General features: G+C 38.1%; 1 protein-coding gene across 4 annotated transcripts in view; it reads left to right on the top strand.

Annotated features, from left to right (window-relative positions):
• The window catches only part of LOC115049893 (storkhead-box protein 2-like), a 64,069-nt gene that overhangs the window by 25,705 nt on the left and 18,124 nt on the right, over positions 1-20,240 (top strand). For 2 of the 4 annotated variants that reach the window (XM_029512490.1, XM_029512491.1), the window contains exons 1-2: positions 18,827-18,964; positions 19,462-19,543. The exons of 1 other annotated variant lie outside the window; for it this stretch is intronic. The gene's annotated coding sequence lies outside the window, so the exon portion shown is untranslated. Of the gene's footprint in view, positions 1-18,826; positions 18,965-19,461; positions 19,544-20,240 lie in introns of those variants that run through there. One more of the 4 variants, XM_029512492.1, reaches the window with a different exon arrangement.

Raw genomic sequence — 20,240 nt, 5'->3', positions numbered from 1 at the left:
TAGTTTGCCAAAACATCTGGATCAACATTAGGCTTTTTAAGTTGGTGTTTGATGACCGCAGTCTTAAGTGCCTGAGGTACATAACCCAGAAATAAAGTCAGATTAATCAAATCTAGAATGAATGGCTCCGTTAAATAAAAGATCTCTTTAAAGAGGCTAGTTGGTACTGGGTCTAATAGACAGGTTGACAATCTGGATGATGAAACTATAGAAGCTAGCTCTGAGAGATTCAGAGGTGAGAATGATTCCAGATGTAAAAGAGGCGTTGCAGCTGATTCAGGAGTTGCTGTATTCCGAAGGAGATTTTTATCTAACGTAGGCAAGAGCTGATAAATTCTGTCTCTGATCGTGAGAATTTTATCTGTAAAAAAGTTAATAAAATCATCACTGCTTAGAGCTAAGGGGATCACTGGTTCAACTGAGCTATGGCTCTCTGTCAGCCTGGCTACAGTGCTGAAGAGAAACCTGGGGTTGTTCTTGTTTTGTTCTTTGAGTGCTGAGTAATATGAACTTCTAGCACTGCGGAGAGCTTTTTTATATGTTTTTAGACTGTCTTTCCAGGCTCTGTGAGACTCTTCTGACTTACACTCAAAAAAATAATTTGTTCAATGTACTTAATATAGTTATGTCAACAATTTCCACAAAACTGTGTTGTGTTCAAACTAATTTAATACTACTATTACAGAGAAAATAATAACCTTATGTGAAACCAACAAGACTGTATTAAGTAATTTCAATATTATCTGGTCAAGTTAGCCTTAATTGATCAGGCAATGTTCAGCTAACTAAACAGGTGTTCATAACACTGACCTAACTCACTAATGTAAATGTAACTGAGCTGCATTGAGTAACACTAATTGAACAACCCCTTGTAGTTCCAACTTAACTAACTTGAATAATCCGTACTTAAACAGTTTTCATTGTTATCAAGTTAGTAAATAGCGTTGGACTTACTAAACCTAGTTATGTCAACAATTTCCACACAATGTAGTTAAGTAAATTCAAATTACAATACATTAGTTCTGTAGAAAAATGTTATTTATTGCCAACAAGCACAAACAAACAAATTTAAAACCACAAACTTTGAATTTGCGAGAGTTATACCTTTAAAAATGCTCCTGCATATCAAACAAACATTGTTTGTATAGCTTATGTATAGCTTATGTATAGCTTATTTTTATTTCCCCATTTCTAAATAAAAATGTTTATATTAAAATATTTTTTATGCTATAAAGTACTCTGTTTTGTTTACAGTTAAATTTGTATAAAATGCCCAATGAAAACAAAAATCTCTTCCAGGACCTACAAAACCAAACCAAACCTTAAAGCTATATTCTTTTCCCTTTTTTCCCCTCACAATTACTGAACACTGTACGATGAAACATTAGATACTGATTTTTTAAAGATGAACCATCTACATGAATAGGGTGAACAAATGTCAAGTAAAAATACTTCAAAAATATTTCTTTCCTCCCTGCCACTTCAGCATTGTAGGGGTAAAAAAAAAAAAAAAAATCAGTGCAGTGTTTTCTAAAATTAAACCACAAAGGGAAAAAAAGTCCAACATACATTTTCAACAGACAGTACCAAATCCTATGAACAGGAACTTGGTCAACATTTGATCACAGCACCATAAACACGATTTCCATTTGTTTCTCTCATCCTCCTTGCTACAACGTTCAATATTCACCTATCACTCTCCATTTCACATTGTTGATGTCCACTTCTGCAACTGACATGAATTCAAACTTCTCGTTTGTGTTTTTCAATTTTGTTACTGTCTCTTCTATTTGTAAACATTTTCTTAACTTAACAACTTAACATTCAGTGCATCTGATCCACTCTTCACTGTTCACAGTTCAACATGCAGGGTCCAAAAATCAGTTTTATGTCAGATGGTCTGAGATGGAGTTTGTCCTCCAAGCTTCATCTGTGCTGCTTAGGAGCACTACACTTGTCTAAAATGTTCCTTCAAGTAGTTTGTTTTTTAGCACTTGGGCCTTTGTTGAGAGTTTCTTGCCATCTAGTTCCATCACAAGTTTTTGCAGAACCTCAAATGTGTACTCAAATGTTATCAAGGTCATGGAGCACTTCCACACCTTCAATGATCATCCCAACATCTGCCAGGCCATCTGTAGACTCTGCACCTTCCATCTTTATGGCAAAGATTCCCAGGACTGTCTGGTCCATAGCCTCCTGGTTGTCTTCAACATCCTCAAACACAAAACAAATACACCTTCAGTTACAACATACATACCATTTATTATCTATCCAGCCTTCAGGCAATCTGATGCTTTTTTCTTGTTGTCCATATATATCATGTTTGGATCCAAGGCACTAAGGAACTGCCAACTAAGAAGTTTTGTATGTGTACCCTAAGCCTGCATGGTATCTTATTCTTCTGTGTGATAGACTTGTCAAAAACTACTAAAATAACAATCACATTTTCAGTTTCTAGAGAGAAAGTACAGTAGAAATCAAAGGCCAAAATACTCACCATGTACTCTCTTATGAGATTTTCAGGGTCTTCATTGAGGTAAACCATTAGTGCTTTCAGTACACAGGCTCTTCTTGTTTCAACAGCATCATTCTGCAGCAGAGAACAAGGGAAGTGTGTAAGAGAGGTTATATTGGCATTGCATTGTGCAGCAATTACCACTACAGATCATCACTGTTCAGCCAAACTGGTCAGACTACTAATTTTCAGCCCTACAGTAGCCAGCTGGTTAATCTTCATCATAAAAAATAAATAAAATAAAAAGTACCTTATCCAAGTCTGCCATGATAGTCCTTATTTTCCGCCCTGCTACTCCTCCTTTACTTTTGAAGATTGTCATCAGCCGTGTAGAATGATGATCCAGCTGTTGCATGAATTTCGATCTCAGTGGTACAGTGGTGATGCGAGTAAACTCTGCTTCTACCTACAGACATTTAAGAAAGTATAAAAACATCAACACAATACAGGTCAAAGAAAACAATCAAATTACCGGACCAACAAAATGTTGTTGTGACTTCCTAAGATTAAAATGTTGTCACGTGATCAGGTACTGTGTGAATATAGAACTACAACAAGGATATCCCTTAGTTATTTCTCAAAATATCTCAAAAGTTATAATTTTCAGATATGATTCTGTTGCCCAGTTCCAATGACCACCACATGCTTGCAGTACAACAAATTTGACACAATTATTTTCTTTTAAATTCATAATTCTAATTTTCATCTTTGGGTGAAGATTAGAGCAGCAAATAATCTTGAGATTTTTTTGCAGACAAAAAAATGCCAAAATTGTCCAGTTTCCCTCTTACTCTGAGTGTCTGTGTTGCAAATAAACAGACATTTGAAGACATAATTTTTTATAATCAAATTGATGAAAATAATCTGTTGTTGCAGCCCTAGTGAAGATTCCTTTTAATGTCATCCCTTCACCCCCTAAAATGTAAAAAACGTAGTTATGACTGACCTCATGTTCAGAGAAAAGAGCTGGCCACCTTCTTTTGAATTCAGCAATGAAAGGCTTTTCTTCAATCACTTCATGCCGCCTGTAAGCAAATGTTTTTTCCATTTTCTCCTTAACCACCTGTTGGTTGTTGCTCTTTCTCACTTCGGACAATAATGCCAGTCTCTCTTCCTCAAAGCTCTCTTGGGATTGTCCTGTTGGATAATCTGGACAATAGTTCACCTCTGCTCTTCTAGCTTTCTTCACTTGATTTGGAGATGTGCGTGGATCACCTTGTTTACGCTTGAAGGAATTCACATTCAGCTCAGAACATCCAATATTGCGCAGTTTTGTGCGGTAGTTTGCCATTTTATATTTCAAGCTTATTTTCCACCCATAAAAGCTAGAAACAGAACCTTGCTCCTTTAAACATGGGTGTTTCTTCACGAGTGCTTCAGCTACTGCATCAAATTCAGCATTGTACGGATAAGCTTTATATTTGATTATCTGGGATGCCAAACTTTCAAGAATGTCTGACTTCATTCTTGGACTTGGACTGAAGAGGATACCATTATTTTGAAAGTCAGTATTAGCACGCTGGAGTTGGAGCTCGACATCATAGCCGAACTCAGGCACAGGGAAGACGTCTGGCCATGGCTCACATCTGAGGGACGATGATGATGAGCTAGAAGATGAGAGAATGTCAGTGTCCACAGATGAAATGGAAGCAGTGTCATCCCAACTGGGTTCCACTGAAGACAGGCAAGGGCTAGTAAGAGACAAAGCACTTGGGAGGTAAATCACTTTGAGAGTAGCTTTGTTTTGAATGTCTGAGGTGGACTTCAGGTTTATGAACTCATCAAAGTCACTGTCCTTGTATTGCAGTCTGAAGTCTCCTGACACCTCACATTGTCTCTTTATCTCACTTTTTATTTCCTCAACAGAATCAGGTATTCCTGAAGGCAGGCTTATTTTGGAAGAGTCATTTTGTCCAAGGATGATGCGAAGCACTGCCAATGTAGCCATATTGCTTGACAGGTTATTCTGAAGAAAAGCAGAAAAAAATGATTAAAACCATATGTAACAGAAGTTTGAGCAGACAGCATTCATTCATCATCAGTATGACTATCATGGAGATTAAAAGCATAGGGATAGTGTAAAGAAAGCATCCCTCAGAATGACGCACAAAAGTCAGACACTTGCTTCTAAATTAGCTTACTGTTTATTATGAATCTTGATTTTATATAAATTTACAAAGTCGTCATCAACATTATTTTATGATGCAGTGTAGTGTCATTGTAGTGTTTGTTCTGGCTCAAATAACCTCCTCCTGAAGCCACAAAAAGTCTTGTTCTACTTCTGACACATTAAAAGGCACTCATGTTCCTGTGTAAAAATAGCTCTTTGAAGAGTTATCTTGTGTATCATTTTAACTGTATTCCCATAAACACGGTCAACATCAAAAATAATCAAGAATAATTACCAGACACGTGTATGTATCTTTTAAGGGTTACCATTCGGCGGGTTCCACACTTGTAGTCAACCAGGGGATAGTCGTCAATTAGTTCACTTAATTCAGCCAACACAATCTCTGTTGCTGAGGATGCTTGTATCTCAAAAGCCCTGTAGTGCTCTCTGTACCATGATGCCAATTTTCTGCATATGAAGATCAATGTGTTTTCCAATATACACATTTGAAGTATCTCCACAAATTCAGGCAATCCACCAACTGATCCATGCACAATAATCATTCCATTTCTATATTGTATGCCATTGGTAGAGACACTCTGTGCTAGAGTAACTGTTGTGAGATCAGGGTATTTTTGACATAGATGAAGCGCCACATCCTCTTTCATGACATCTACAGGAATTGACGAGACATGTGTCACATCAAAGGCTGATCTCGCATAACTCCCTGTATAGATGTGATGGCCAATCATCAGCTGGTGCTTATTTGCCAAAGACAGTGTGATGTTCTTGAAACACTTTGTGTGTCTGACAACCTGTTTGAAAAAACTGTGTTTGGCCTCAAAACGCATTGTCCAAAACATTACTATGGGGCCAAACAGCTTTATAATTTCTGGGTAATGCTCCAGAAAGTGATGTTTTGGTAGGAGTCTGTGACCTGGAAATACCTCCTGGTATCGCTGTCTGTGCTCTGAGATTTTATACTCTAAATATGCCACAGACTCATCACAGTGGACAGGAGCAACCACCAGCTCAACAATATCTTTTAAGTCTAGAATCACTTTCCAGGCTGGCTCATCTTCAGGGATCAAATGACCAATCATAAATGGTAACAATCTTAACAAACACCAATTCTCGTGTGCGTTACCACCAATTGTTTTGCGACATGCAAAAGTATGTGGCACCAAGTGAGGGCGATTTTTTTTGTCACCCCACCTGTATTGAAAGTTTTTAATGTGATTATTAAGGTCAACAAGTGAAAACAACTTCTTGGAAATGAGAAGTCCCAAGCACAGTGCAAGCTCAACAGGGACTATGCCCTCAAAAAGATCATGGACAACATCAGGGGGATACCCTGATGTGACACAGAAGTGGGCAAGTCTCTCTGTGAAAATACAAGCTTTCTTCACACCAAAAAAAGTACCTCCTTTTGCCTGTGCAGTATTAACATGTAAGTGTTGAAGTTCTTTGTTTCTGAGGGTAAATGCACCTGATTTTACTTCTTTGACTTGAGTTTCTTCCCGCTGAGCCGTGCAAAATCTACAAAAATACTGGCCAGAGAAACTTTCCACAAACCCAGCTATTCCATGTGCTGCAAGGTTGTCTGCTACCACACTCTGAAGTGTCCCCTTCACAAATGTACCCAAATGTGAGACAAAAACACCCTGTTGCTCTAAGGTAACAAGATCTTGGAGTAGTGGCTCAAATATTCTGTGATAGCCAAAGATCTTTACATCATCAGATTTACATAGGAGAGCCAGGTATATTGAGGCCAAAGAGGAATGGCTGCCAGGGGGCAAATTTCCCAAAACCCAATAGACAGCACACAGTTTGTGTGTTTTCCGTGATGTACCGAGGGGGTTACAAACTTCGAAATCATCTATGTATAAACAGAGAGAGATTCTTAGTTCCTCTCCTGACAGAAATAGATTATTCTTAAAGTGCTGGCCATCTTCAAAGAATCTGTAATGCTGCTGGTCACTCACTCTCTGTTGGAGTCTTCTCTTTTCAATAACTTTGCTAAGTACATCCTTTTGATTAAGTAGCTGCTGTAAAACCTTTAGCAAAGGGACATACTGAAAACTTCTATTAGCTTTTGCATCAAGTATAAACTCAACTGGATCAACAATATTAAAATGATTTCTATAATATTGCTTCCGCTTAAATGCAGTGGCTAATGGCCCCTCCTTTCCCAAAGCTTTTGACAAAGGGTTAGATGAAGAAAGTGTGCACTTTAACTCTTTGATGAGTAATTGGTCAACCTGCAAATTACGGTTCCTAAAGAAGTCAGCAAGAATGTTGTTAGCTACAGGCACCAGGGCAGAATTAACTAAATAATGCAACTCATTTAACAGCTCATCAACAGCCGAGGCTGGTACATGGAAACAATTCTCCAACTTTAATAAGACAGATGCCAATTTCTGTTCTATAACTTTGGGCACATCCTCAGGTTCTGGGATCAGTGCATCATCTTCAAGTTCAGCATTGTCAAGTGACTCATTACTATCTGTCAGACATGCTCCTCCAAAAGAACAATTTAATGAATCTGCTGTGGCATTTTTCACAATTCCAGCTTTTAAATCATTCAGTGTATATGTCCTATGTTTTCTGTTCTTGTGAGTTTGATATGTTCCGTAAATATTTGTTTGAAAGGAACAATTCTCAAAAATGCAACATATAGTTTCGTGTTTTTTTAGATGGCTATTAACATGAGTTAAAAATTCTTTCAACGAAGCAATGTGGCTATTTGAACAATGGTGGCAGTTGAATGTTGTGCAATCTACTGATTTTTGAGAGGTCTGATCAAAATGTGATCTACACAGGTGACTTCGCAGTGCATTCCACGTTTTAAATGTGCACGGGCAATTTGAATATGTGCATGGATAAGGGTGTTTGCGGCCAAAGTGGCCATGTTTTAAGCTATAGTGCTTCAATAACTGATACCTTGTCGTTTCCTCTGCAGCACACTCTCTACACTTCCACATTCATAATACTGGAAATGAAACACAACCAAAAAAAAAAAATGACCATCCCATATAGAGTATTCGATTTGAACATCTGTGGATACTTAAAGGGTAAGTTTGGATGTATTACTTCGTAACTGTACTTACCACTACTGAAGAGCCACAAACAAATCCAGACTGTCCAGTCCTCAAGCTCAGAAATGAAGACCTGTAAAATACAAGTACAGTCTATTAAATATCAGTTACACTTGTGATAAGCAAACTATTATAACATATTGAGAGCAAGCACATGTTCAGTTTTACAGTTGGAATAGCACTGAAACCTGAAAGTGATCATCATTCAACACATAACCAACTCTGGGCGTGGTAAAGAAAGCATTATTTGTTTTATATAAAATTGGTTATTCATTAGTAATATTATTATTTTCATGCATTTTGCACCATCATCCACATTTAGTTATGTATTATTAATGATACAGAATAACCTTTTGTATTCATAAACATGCAGAATAATAATATATACTAGGATAATATATTACATCAGTAATGTTTTCAAAACTCCTGCAGTACAATCATCTGACAGTCCCACGTGTGCAGGGATCCCTGCCTGGCTCATTCAAACAGCCTACCATATCCCTGTACGCTATGAGAGACAGACAGACAGCCAATCATTTAACAGTTATGTAATTCAGTAGTACCAAAACGGCTGTAGTGAGAACATAAGGCTGAAGAAGCAGAATGGTAATCAGTAGACCTTTATGGTGTCTGCCCCAATTCTGAAGCACGCAGCAACAGTTACGTAGTGGTGGAAAACTAACCATGCTAGTTTAAAATGTCCTTTGTATTTTGCTATCGTTTAGGCTAGGGGTAAAAAACGGTCCAAAATTCATTTTTCTATCACAACATACAGCCACATCTGACGTATTTCTCAAACTCTGCTTTCCTCAAAGGCACTGCATAGTATATTTTATCACAAAATGTGGCTCTATACTTACACACAACGCTATATTCCTTTTCAAATGCTGACTCAGCTCTGAGTGAGCAGCGCAGTCTGTCCTGACCAAGCCCTGACTGAACTCCCTCACTCTTGGACGCCCACTCACTCACTCCGCTAGCATAAAAAAAAAAAAAAAAAAAAACGTCACTCAACTATCTTACCATTAGCTGCTGGCCTGCAGCTAAAACACAAGCTAATGACACTGTTTTTAACCAAGCTGTTTAAAAAACGCCATTAAAACTAAACCAATGTAATGTTGCATTTGGTGAGATGCTAAAACTAGAATTCCAGAATTAAATTGTTATTTTAATGTATGTCTGTCATCTGCCATTTTGTTAATTGGCTAGCTTGTTAGCTAGCTAGCATGAGCTAACATGTGCTCATATATGCTAGATTTTAGCAAGACAAGTACAATAGCACCAACAATATCACTCTAACCATTCACAAATGTTCCAACATCAAAAAAATATACTTACTCAGACAGAGATAGATGCCAATGGATGAAGGGTAAAAACCTGACCAGAACACAGCCCCCGCCAATTTGCACACGGCAACAGTTTGTGGAATCAGCTTCTGAGCATGCGCAGAAAGCCATCTAGAACATTCTTAGTTTGATTGTGCAATTCACTCAACAGTGTTATGTTGCATTTACTTAACTGGCTTCTTTTGCTTTGAGAAGTTTTCATTTTAAGTTAGACTTATTAAAGTGGACTTGGTTTTAAAACCAAACACAGAAATGTTAATTAAATGTAATATATGATCATTTATTTAATTCAACAACTCACAGAGTTCACTTTTTTGAGTGTACTGGAACGCCAGTTTCTTTCTAATTTCCTTGATGTCTGCTTTAAGGCACGGATTTGGTAACTATACCAGGGAGCCAGCCTCCTCAGATTGAATACTTTCTTTTTGAGAGGGGCGGCATTGTCGAGATTCAAATGTAATGTGGCCATAGTGCTAGTCACAAGGTCATCAACCTGCGTATAACCTGCGTATATAGTGCATGTGGAGGCTCTATTGTTAACATGAACAAACTGATAAATAGGATTTGAACCACCTTAATGCAGTTCCTTTAATGCCAATTTCATGTTCCAGTCTCTGCAATAAAATATTATGGTCAATGTTAGGGATGGGAATTGATGAGATTTTTATGATTCCCATTCCATTTTTAATTCTGCTTAACGATTCGGTTCTTGATGAATTCTCATTTGGAAAAAAGAACAACAAACAGGTTTGTTGTAATCCTTTCTGCATCTCCCACAATGTCAGCTTGGATTTGAACGCACGTATATTATCATGATATTGTGTGACTATTTTTTTGCGTCCTTGCAAGTTTTTGTTAAGATTATTCAGGTGCTCTGTAATGTCGACCATAAAAACAAGATCCTGCAGCCATTGTTTGCATTGTAATTCTTTGACAGGTTTGCCTTTAATCATCATGAACTGTCCAATCTCCTCACGTAGCTCGAAGAAGCACTTTAGTACAGCACCTCGGCTTAACCACCTCACTTCAGCGTGGTATGGCAGTCCATGGGTAATGTTAGTGTCGCTGAGAAAGCAGTCAAATTGACGATGATTTAGATCTCTGGCTCGGATGAAATTAACAGTACAGACAACAACCTCCATGACGTGATCCATTTTCAGTGACTTGCAGCACAATGCTTCCTGATGCAAAATACAATTAAATATAAAAAAAATCACCACCCTCCTTTGCAACTCTTACCTTCTCTCTGAACTTTGCCACAACACCTGCCTTTTTCCAGACCATTGAGAGCACACCATCAGTAGCTAGCTGGTGGCGCGAGACCAGTACCTGCCCTGTCCAGCGCAACCATGACAGCGCAGAAAATGTCTTCAGCTGTGGTAGTACTTAACATAGGCACCAACTCCAGAAACTCCTCCGTAATAGTCAAAGTCTCGTCAACGCCACGAATGAATATGGCCAGTTGAGCGACATCTGTAATATCAGTGCCCTCATCAATGGCGACAGAAAATGCCACAAATGACTGTACTTTGCGTTTTAACTAGCTGTCCAAATCTGTCGCTAGTTCTGAAATTCTTTCTGCCACACAATTTCTTGACAGGCTGATGTTGGCAACAGTTTGTCGTTTTTCCGGACACACAATTTCTGCAGCCTTCAACATGCAAGTTTTGACGAACTCGCCCTCACAGAACGGCTTCGATGATAATGCAATTTTGCTAGCAATTAGGTAGCTTGCTTTGACGGCGGCATCACTAACCTCTTGACTCCGGGTGAAAGCAGATTGTTGTTTCTTCAGTCCCAGCAATAATTCATTTACCTTTTGTCTTCTCATTTCTCCACTCAAATCATTGTATTTTTCACCATGCCTTGTCTCATAGTGGCATTTCAGATTAAACTCCTTGAGCACCGCAACTTGCTGCATACAAACCAAGCACACCTCACCATCATCATTCACCTCCGTGAACAAATAGGAATTAGACCATTTTTCTTGGAAAATCCTGCACTCGATGTCCACTTTTCTCCTTTTCAACAGAGACATTTTCTTGATGAGGGTGTCACAGCCACCAGTCAAAACAATAAGAGCGTTTGATAGCGCCAAATCTTAATGCATCTGCTCTGGCGGGAGGCAGGGAGAAGGCGCCGGAGACGTTGCTATGCTAGTGCCACAAATGAACATGGCGCAGAAAATGACAGGTTATCGATATTTATTTTTTATAAACTTAAACACGGGTCTTGGCGGGCCGTATACAGCCCCGGGGCCACATGTCTAAACCATGCCTGGTTTAGATGATGAAACTATAGAACCTTGCTTTGAGAGATTCAGAGATGAGGATGACTCCAAATGTAAAATTGGCATTGCAGTTGAATCAAGGGTTGCTGTATTCAGTGGAAGATCACTTTCTAATGTAGGTAAGAGCTGATGAATTTATTCTCTGATTTTTCACAATTTTACCCATAAAATCATCACTGCTGAGAGCTAAGGGGATCACTGCTTCAATTGAACTATGACTCTCTGTCGTTGTTTTTTATTAGTGCTGAATAATATGAGCTTCTAGCACGGCTTTTTTTTATAAGTTTTTAAGCTGTCTTTCCAGGCTCGGTGAGACTCTTCTGAGTTGCTCGAACGCCAATTTCTTTCTAATATCCGTGACGTCTGCTTTAAGGCACGAATTTGGGAACTATACTCTATTTATAAAAAACCTGTGAAAGCACTGGCAGCAAATTTTCCAAATTGATACTGTAAAATTACAGTAAATAACTATCACAAAACTTCATACAGTAACCATAAAAATACGAAGTAGATTTTTACAGTCAAAATCAATTAAAGTAAAGTATATTAGAGTTGACAAATTCCCATTACACTGTAAAATGACATACATATGTCAAAAAACATTCAAATCAGATACTTTTCAGATTAATCTCTGTAATTTCATGGTATACATTATTTATTTTAAAACACAGTTTGTTCATGTTGACAATTGGACAGTGGTCCAATGGTTGTTGAAACAAGCAAAATACATTGCAAATGCATCAAAAACAGATTCATTTAAGGACAATCCCTGTTAATTAAGTTTTTTTTTTTTTTAAGGGTAGTCATTTCTTGTCAATCTACACTGATTTCCTGCATAATTGTGGTTTCTCCAAGTAAAAAAAAAAGACACAATGTACAAACAAAATATGTACCTTTAATCAAATAGGAATGTCTGCAAATTTACAGTATGACAGAAGTTATTTTAGAGAATTGGACAATGGAAAATTAAACGCTGTACATCAAATAGGTATATTTAAAGATTCTAGCTGTAAATTTATGGTCATATTGGTCAACTGAACAAATATTCACTGCAAGTCATCCTCTAACATATATCCAATATATGTAACCTTTATGTGTCTGTTGTGTCCCGAGTCAAGACTGGATCTCTGGATCTTTGCAACTGTAGCAACAGACAGAAACACACAGAAACTGTGAGTAGTGTGTGAGCTAGAAAACATATGAACTGTCAATAAACTGTCAAGAATAAAAAATAAATGGTAAATAAAAAATAACACAGATGTTAGTTTCTGCTTTCAATGCTTCTGTATTTAAAGTTCAACAGGAAACCCAAATATAGATGATATCAGTAATTCTGCCTTTTTTTTATAGATCAAACATTTAGGTAGCCAAACTTAATATGGTCCCCAGAAACGCATTTCACTCCCTCAGTTTAACATTTAAATCCCAATGGACCAATATCACATTCAGCAGCCATCTGTATCAATTAGCAGCAACTACTTGTACAGAGCAAATAGACCCGGAGATTAACACTCATGACATTTAAACACAAACAAACAAACATCTCCACACCTGTGGCGATATACAGAAATAAACTAGCGAGGGAAGACGGTAGTGAGCAGGCTAACTTAGCATGCTAATGCTCGAATGAAACTAATTAAAAAACTTAAATAAACCATCTCCAGTCTCTGTGGGACTCACGCAAGACGAGTGTGACATTACACAAAGCAGCATACAGCCGTTTGACCGCATTCAAATCACGAACATACATCAGCAGACAGCAACACAATTATGACTAACCTTTGGCCACGTTAGAAAAGGCTTTGACCGAAAGTGTGTGTTAACAATGAATACTTTATCTGTAAAACAAAATGACATGGCTGCCGTCAGTCACTTAATGACAAAACCAAACAAAACAAGAACTATCTGTTAACAATAGCTTATGTGAGGATAGCAATTTATCAGAGGGATGCTAACGTTAGCTTCAAGGCTGTCCACTGGAGGTATGAAAATGAATTAAAATATTGTAAAACATCACAGGTGTTCTCTCATACATCCTCCTTGAAGTTCATGTGCCCATGAGGGCACGTCTTTCCCCTGCATGACTGACTGGACTGACACGAGCGCTAATCCCATCTGTCATTCATCAGACTTGGTTGTCTGAAGGTCGGTCGTTATGGGCGGGACCGAGTAAACTGGAAACAGGCGCCAACTTTTTAAATTTGAATCACAATTACCCGCAATTTTAGGAAAACCCACTTGAATGACTGGTTTTCTGTAATTTTGTATGTCTTCATTATCATGGGCAGGGATCTCTAAACTAATACCTCACATTTAATGTAAAATTGCATTAAATTACCTTTAAAAAGTGAATGATAATGTAATATTATATTATGGTTAATTACTTGTAATTCTAAAGGTAAATCATTAAATTACTGCTAGTATCTGTTAATTTACAGTTATTACATTTGTCTTATGGAAAATGGTAATAAGCCTGTAAAAAATAGAGAAACGTATATGTAAAATTACAGTTAAAGATATACAAATACAATAAATTGTCATGAAAAAAAATTATTTTTATCATTATCAAAACTTTAATAATTTAACCTTAATTTTAAACATAAAACCTAAAATTACTGAAAATATCTGTAAAACTACTGGCATTTCATTGTTTTACTGGAAAACAGGAAAAATCAGTAAAAAAAAATTACAGAACATATCCTATAATTTTACTTTTTTTTTTTCTTTTTACAGTGTACCATGGAGCCAGCCTCCTCTATTTCATTACTTTCTTTTTGAGGGGCAGCATCATCAAGATTTGAACACAGTGTCTTCGTAGTGCTAATCGCAAGTTCATCAACCTGTGTATGGGAGAAATCTTCATTTGACTTTGGATATGGCATTGCTGCAAATGATGACCGAATATCAGTTGTGCACCTTGCGTATCTATGTGAGTGTATGTATCTGTGTATGCGTATGCTATGGTTATTCATTGGATGCTGTGGGTAGCTGTAGCTGACATGGGGGGATGGAACAACACGTCCCCAGCCCAGGCAGGTCAGGACTAAGCCACATGGACACCCAGCAACCCCCAGGGCATATGGAGCCCCAGGAGACAACCTCAGGCCCAACCCATGCAAGGGCCCACAGGAAAACATGGGAGCTTTCTACTTTAGTGTAATAAGAAATTTAATGTAAGCATTTACATTTCCAATGGAATTCACAACATTCAGCCAGCAGTTTTAAGTGTTTGGTATTTAATATTTCCCAACTGTTGTTGTAGAATCAGGTTTATTCAGTTAGACTCATATTTCAGCTTAAATTAATGAATACCTCTCATAAGTGCAGCATTCCTGGGCCTTGCAGGATGTTATGAGGTAGACAGCTGTGGTAATGCTGCTCCTTTTTCCACAGTAACATGTTAATTTCGACAATAACATTTTTCATGTAGTTTTATAGAATTTGTGGGTCCTAATAGGGCCCATGGTGTGTGTTTGTGGTGGGCTGAAGGACTGAGAAGTGAACTGGCTTCAGTGATTCCGTTAGATGCATAACTTTGCTCTGGGCGTTTGTGACATCACTGATCATTTATATTGAGTTGGCAGAGTCATTTTAGCTGGACTTAATTCACTTCATAGAGAAGGTAACCACTGAAGTGAATCTGGCTGTAGGGGATTTAAACTCTTAGTCACCTCTTTTTCATCCCCTGTCTGTATGTCTGTGACCCACAAGGTTAAGTCTGGTTTCACTGAATCTAGGTCTGATCATTTTAAGCTGAAATGCAACTTATTAGACTATTAGATTTTACTTAATTTTTCCATTCCTCTATATACAGGTCACAGTCTTAAATAACCATGTTCAGTATCATAAAATGTGTGTCTATGCAAAATATTAATAATTATACACAGTATCATCTGGTATACTCAAGTATTAGTGAATAGCTAAGCATGACTGAGAGATGAGTTCATGTACAAATCCAGCTACTGAGAGCTGAACTTTTGCAATTACTGCTGACAGCCTGTCCACAATGCTATAATCACTCTAACAAGCACAAGCAGCGCGACAGCACACATACACTCGCCTGTAATTAGCACTGATTCATGGAAGAAATGTGGAAGAAATGGAGATTTAAGCCTGGTGACCAAGCATCCAAGTCTGATTCAGCATATGTCAACTGTGGATGGAAACACTTATTTTAGTATCAACCAATACCAAGGTTACCTCACATACTCATCTTCTACCTCATATTTTTTCACTGTTGCGGCAGTTGCTGGAGCCAATCACAGCCAATGCCCTGCGAGAGGGCGGGTTACACTCTGGCAAGTTGCGGTCCATTGCAGGGCCAACAAATAGAGACAGGCTGAGACAAACCACTCACACTCATACCTATTGACAATTTAGAGTTACCAATTAGACATGCATATCTTTGGACTGTGGGAGGAAACTGAACAAAAGTGGTAGAAATCTTCTGATTCTGTAATATTATCAGGGTTCTGATGTCAAAGGGGTCTCCCCTATAACCTCATCCATATTACTTGTGCTCCTCATTTTAACATTTTCCATGGATGCCTGCTTTTTGCAACTCTACCTACCACCACCTGAATGATGTTTCTTTTTTAAACCTTATCACCATTTTGTTCACTTGTATGACCACGTCTTTATTCCTCATGCTATAAGAAAGCTCCATCTATCAAACTCAGACAACTATGAGCATCATCAAAGTTTTTTAATGTGCTGAATTACAAGTCCAGTTCTAAAAAAATTGTGACACTATAAAATGTAAATAAAAATGGAATATAGTGATTTGAAATTCTCATAAGCCCATATATTTTTCTTAATAGTACATAAAAAACATATCAAACATTTAACATTGAGACATTTTATTATTTCATGAGAAGTAAGCACCATGTCTCAAAATTTTTGACAAGAAATTGCTTAAAAGTAAGTGGCACTTAAAACATACAGCTGGAAGAAAATTATGCAACTAATGAGGTTAACAGGCAGTAGATCTCTAGCATGATAGGGTATAAAAAAGCACCCTCGTGAGGCAGAAAGTCTCAGAAGTAAAGATGAGCAGAGGCTTACAAATCTGCAAAAAAACAACTGCATCTATAAATTATGAAACAATTTCAGAATAATGAAATTTATAAAGAATTTGAATATCTCAACATCCACTTTCCATGCTATCAGCAAAATAATAATATAATCAGGAAATCAGTATTGGATGCCCATGATTTTCAACCCTTGAGACAGCATTGCTTAATTTTGTAAAAGGAATCACCAATCTTATACAAAGCACCCAAAAGCCAAAAGTACAGTTAACCTGATTGAAGCTGGTCTGGCAGGCTGAGCTTTCTGCACATCAACCAGACCACCCTGATAAACATGCCTGTTTTTTTCTTCTTTTTTGTAGTAACAGCGATGGTAAATGTAGTTGAGTAAAAGAATGTGTAATTGTATAAAAAAACAGCTTAAGTACTTACGATTATTACTTTGTCACAATACACCACTGGAAAAAATGACATGGGTGTAGGAACACTTCAAGGAATTATTGTTTGTAAACAAAAATCTACAGTGCAATCCATAAATGCAGCTTAAACCTCTAGAATGCAAAGAGGAGGTGACAGCTTCTTCCAACCGAGCTGAAACCTTCCTCAAATTACCGGTGTGGACATGTTTTTCCTCTGAGCCATATCAACAATGTTGTCAGAAGAAAAATACAGTTTGTAAGCTTTGTTAGGTGTGTGTAGCAAACTCCACAGGCAACACAATAAATAATGGCAGGACATACAGGCAACATAAAGAAATAGACTTAATCATGGAAAGAACACTGTTAACACTCAACTCTAAGTTCTCAGTTATAGCTGAACTCCCATGAAATTCAAATTGTGCTACAGCAATAGCTATAGGGATATTTGAATCATTAGACACATTATTGGGTGGTGACAAACTCTAAGGATTTAAGTATTTAATTAGCCTACTAGAACAATGCTACGAAATGCTGAGCAGGTTGCATCTTACTGCAAACGTGTTGCCCTGCTAGTATAGTTTCCATTAATTATGTTTGAGTCAATGTGATTGACACAGTGACTGAGCTGACAAGTGTGTAAATCTGTGTGAAACTTTAAATGATGGTATGGGACTTCTAGAATGTGCAGAAAGGGAGGCCCTAGGAATAATAGGGGAGGCGCTTCCTTTCTTTCTTTCCTGTCAACTATTCAATCCCTGCAGTACAGCCCAGCTTAACAAGCCCCAACCAGTCTAATAGTCAGGGGTGTCTGTTCACATGCTAATCACTACTGTGGTTGTTCCCTATTAGTTAGTAACAGCCAATACACTAAAAAAGTGTTGTCCCGTTGGTCTGGTGTTCAATCATTTCAATCTTATTCTGTCCCTCACTTAGTTTTACTTCACCTTTTACATATTGCCAAAGCCTCAGTGTTTCTCCCAGCCAAGAGTTTGGGGGGGTTTGAAACTGTTTTAAACTATAGCTATGTAATAACACTAAAACACAGACTATCTTTCTTTTCTTATCTTGAATTAAAAGTATCAATAAACAGTGCTAGCACATTCAGAACATGAAATATTCTCAGAAGAACAAGTCTGTTCTTTTTAACCTTGTTGTTCCTTGTACAGTTAAACAGTCAAAAATAAAATAATGTTGAAACACAGGTGCAGTGTGGAAGAAAGGTTAATCAGCACGATGACACAGAAAATGCAGAGCTAGTGGAGAGCTGTCTTTTTGCTGGAAAACAAAAATGATGGTTTCTTAGTCTAACCTTTATTCTTACTACAATATATACTTAACATTACACTACTTACGTAACAGCACAGTGAACAGTGTCGTAATAATTAGAATATGTAGAGCTACTTCAGTTTCATCATAATGATAATGTACAGTAACTGCTCTGTTCTATTGATACAAACCATTCTTTCATAGTTAAGGAATGTTCCGTCAGTTGTGTGTGTCCTACATCCAGCCTTAGTGTTCTAACTGGGTCACACCAGAACCCAGCTGCAGTGTTGCAATACTAAGCATGCACACACGCAAGCATGCATCCACATGCAGCGTGGCAGGGATATATGGCAGAGCGCTGACATGGACAAGATGACTCTGGAATGTTTGTGTGTGTCTGTGTGTTTATTTGTGTAAGAGTACATGCATGTGTATCTAAATATCTGACTGATGGCAACAAAGGGCAACTGGGGATGCGTTGTCATGACAACCCTCTCAGCAGCCCGCCCACCAGATTGTATGTCAGTGGGCATTATACAGTAAGGGAGGAAAAAAACACTGTGCAGAGTGAGGCAGTGTGTGATTGGTCACACCCCCTTGTCTTTGTGTGGCGCTGGGAATTGTGGGTAGCCCCTGAGTGAATGTTCATTTGTGTGTGTGTGTGAGAGAGAGAGAACAGAGGTGGGCTACACCAGTGAGTTTGTGTGTGAGAGAGGAGGGGGTGGAGCTCCAGAGTGTGTTGAAGAGTGAGAGAGAAGGATGAGCTAGTGCGAGTGTGTGTTTGAGAGAGAGAGACAGAGAGAAAGAGACAGAGAGGGAGAAACGCTACCAACAGAGGTTTTTTAGCAGGATTATGCTTTATCTGAAATAGTGGATTACTATCACCCAAGGTATGAGTTTGTCTGTTTGTTTGTCTACCTGCCTGCATGCCTGCCATTAGCTAGCATGTTAGCAGAAGCTGCTAATTAGCATTAGCACCACAGCCTCACAGCCCTGCTGAGAGTGAGAGAGACAAGTGAGAGAATGATAAATGCTAAGCTACTATAGCAAAGAGAGATAATGGAGGTTTGATAAAAGGAAAGAGTAAAGGAGAAATGGAGGGTGAGAAAGACTGGGCAATACAGGGGGGAGAGCATGACAAAAGGAGGGGGTGTGGTTTCGTTCAATGCACAAAGGAGGCTGGCTGATTGTTTACTACCACTACTGCAGAAACAGACATGAACAATCAGTGGTCCATTTGTTCACTTTTACTCTCTTTTCCCTTCTCACAACACTCTTTTCCTGCTTGCCTATCAGCTTTTTCCGTTTCAGTGATAGACAGTGTAGTAGTAAGGGAGTAAACAGATCTGTGAGCTAATGCTACAAAATGTCTTCTCTTTACCTCCAGCTCAGTGGTTTTACAGCCAATCCCAGATATAACAAACTGTGTTGCTGATGCAGATCCTGAAAAACACCAGTACAAGTCACTGGTAGGCATTTTCACCCAATATTACACATTGTGCCCTGTCTGTGTGTCAGCTAGCTGCCCTCTGTTTGACAGTGTGATCAAAACAAATCAAGCAAACGCAGTAGGAACCAATGGAGTATTTGAACACAACCAAATGTGATATAAGCAGTAATAGCAATTGTCAGCACCCACCAGCAGCAGTAGCACTATGTCCAGTAGTGGTAATAAAGGAAGTGGGATAATAATAGTGGTGCTGTTGGTGGATGTAAAGTGTTTTTTTTACAAGTTGAGTCTTTGTCAACACAGATGATCAGATCTATTTAGCTTGTGAAAACATTTTTATAATATGCGAGTCATTACAACTTTGCAAAATTTTAATTGCCCCTTTAATGTTGAATATCTAATAGCAGTAAAACATACACAATATAATAGTGCACCATGTTTCTTATTGGCAAAATGTCAAAACGTATGTGAGCACAGATTTGTAATTTTTGATTTAAGTAATCTGGATGATTGGTGTTATCGCAGTACAGAAGCAACTACATACTTTCCAGACCATAATTAAGGAGGAACTTGAAGGACATTATACGTAATTCTTCTTTTCCTCTATAACGGTCTGTTCGATTCTAGTAAGTTCTGATCTTCCTGACTCAGACAAAATACAAATGTATGGAACAACCAAGCTAGCACTGATCATAGAAAGCTGATCAAGAATAGCT

This window comes from Echeneis naucrates, chromosome 10 (assembly GCF_900963305.1).
Source record: "Echeneis naucrates chromosome 10, fEcheNa1.1, whole genome shotgun sequence".
Taxonomy (NCBI): domain Eukaryota; kingdom Metazoa; phylum Chordata; class Actinopteri; order Carangiformes; family Echeneidae; genus Echeneis; species Echeneis naucrates.
This window is presented reverse-complemented; position numbering and strand designations above follow the sequence as displayed.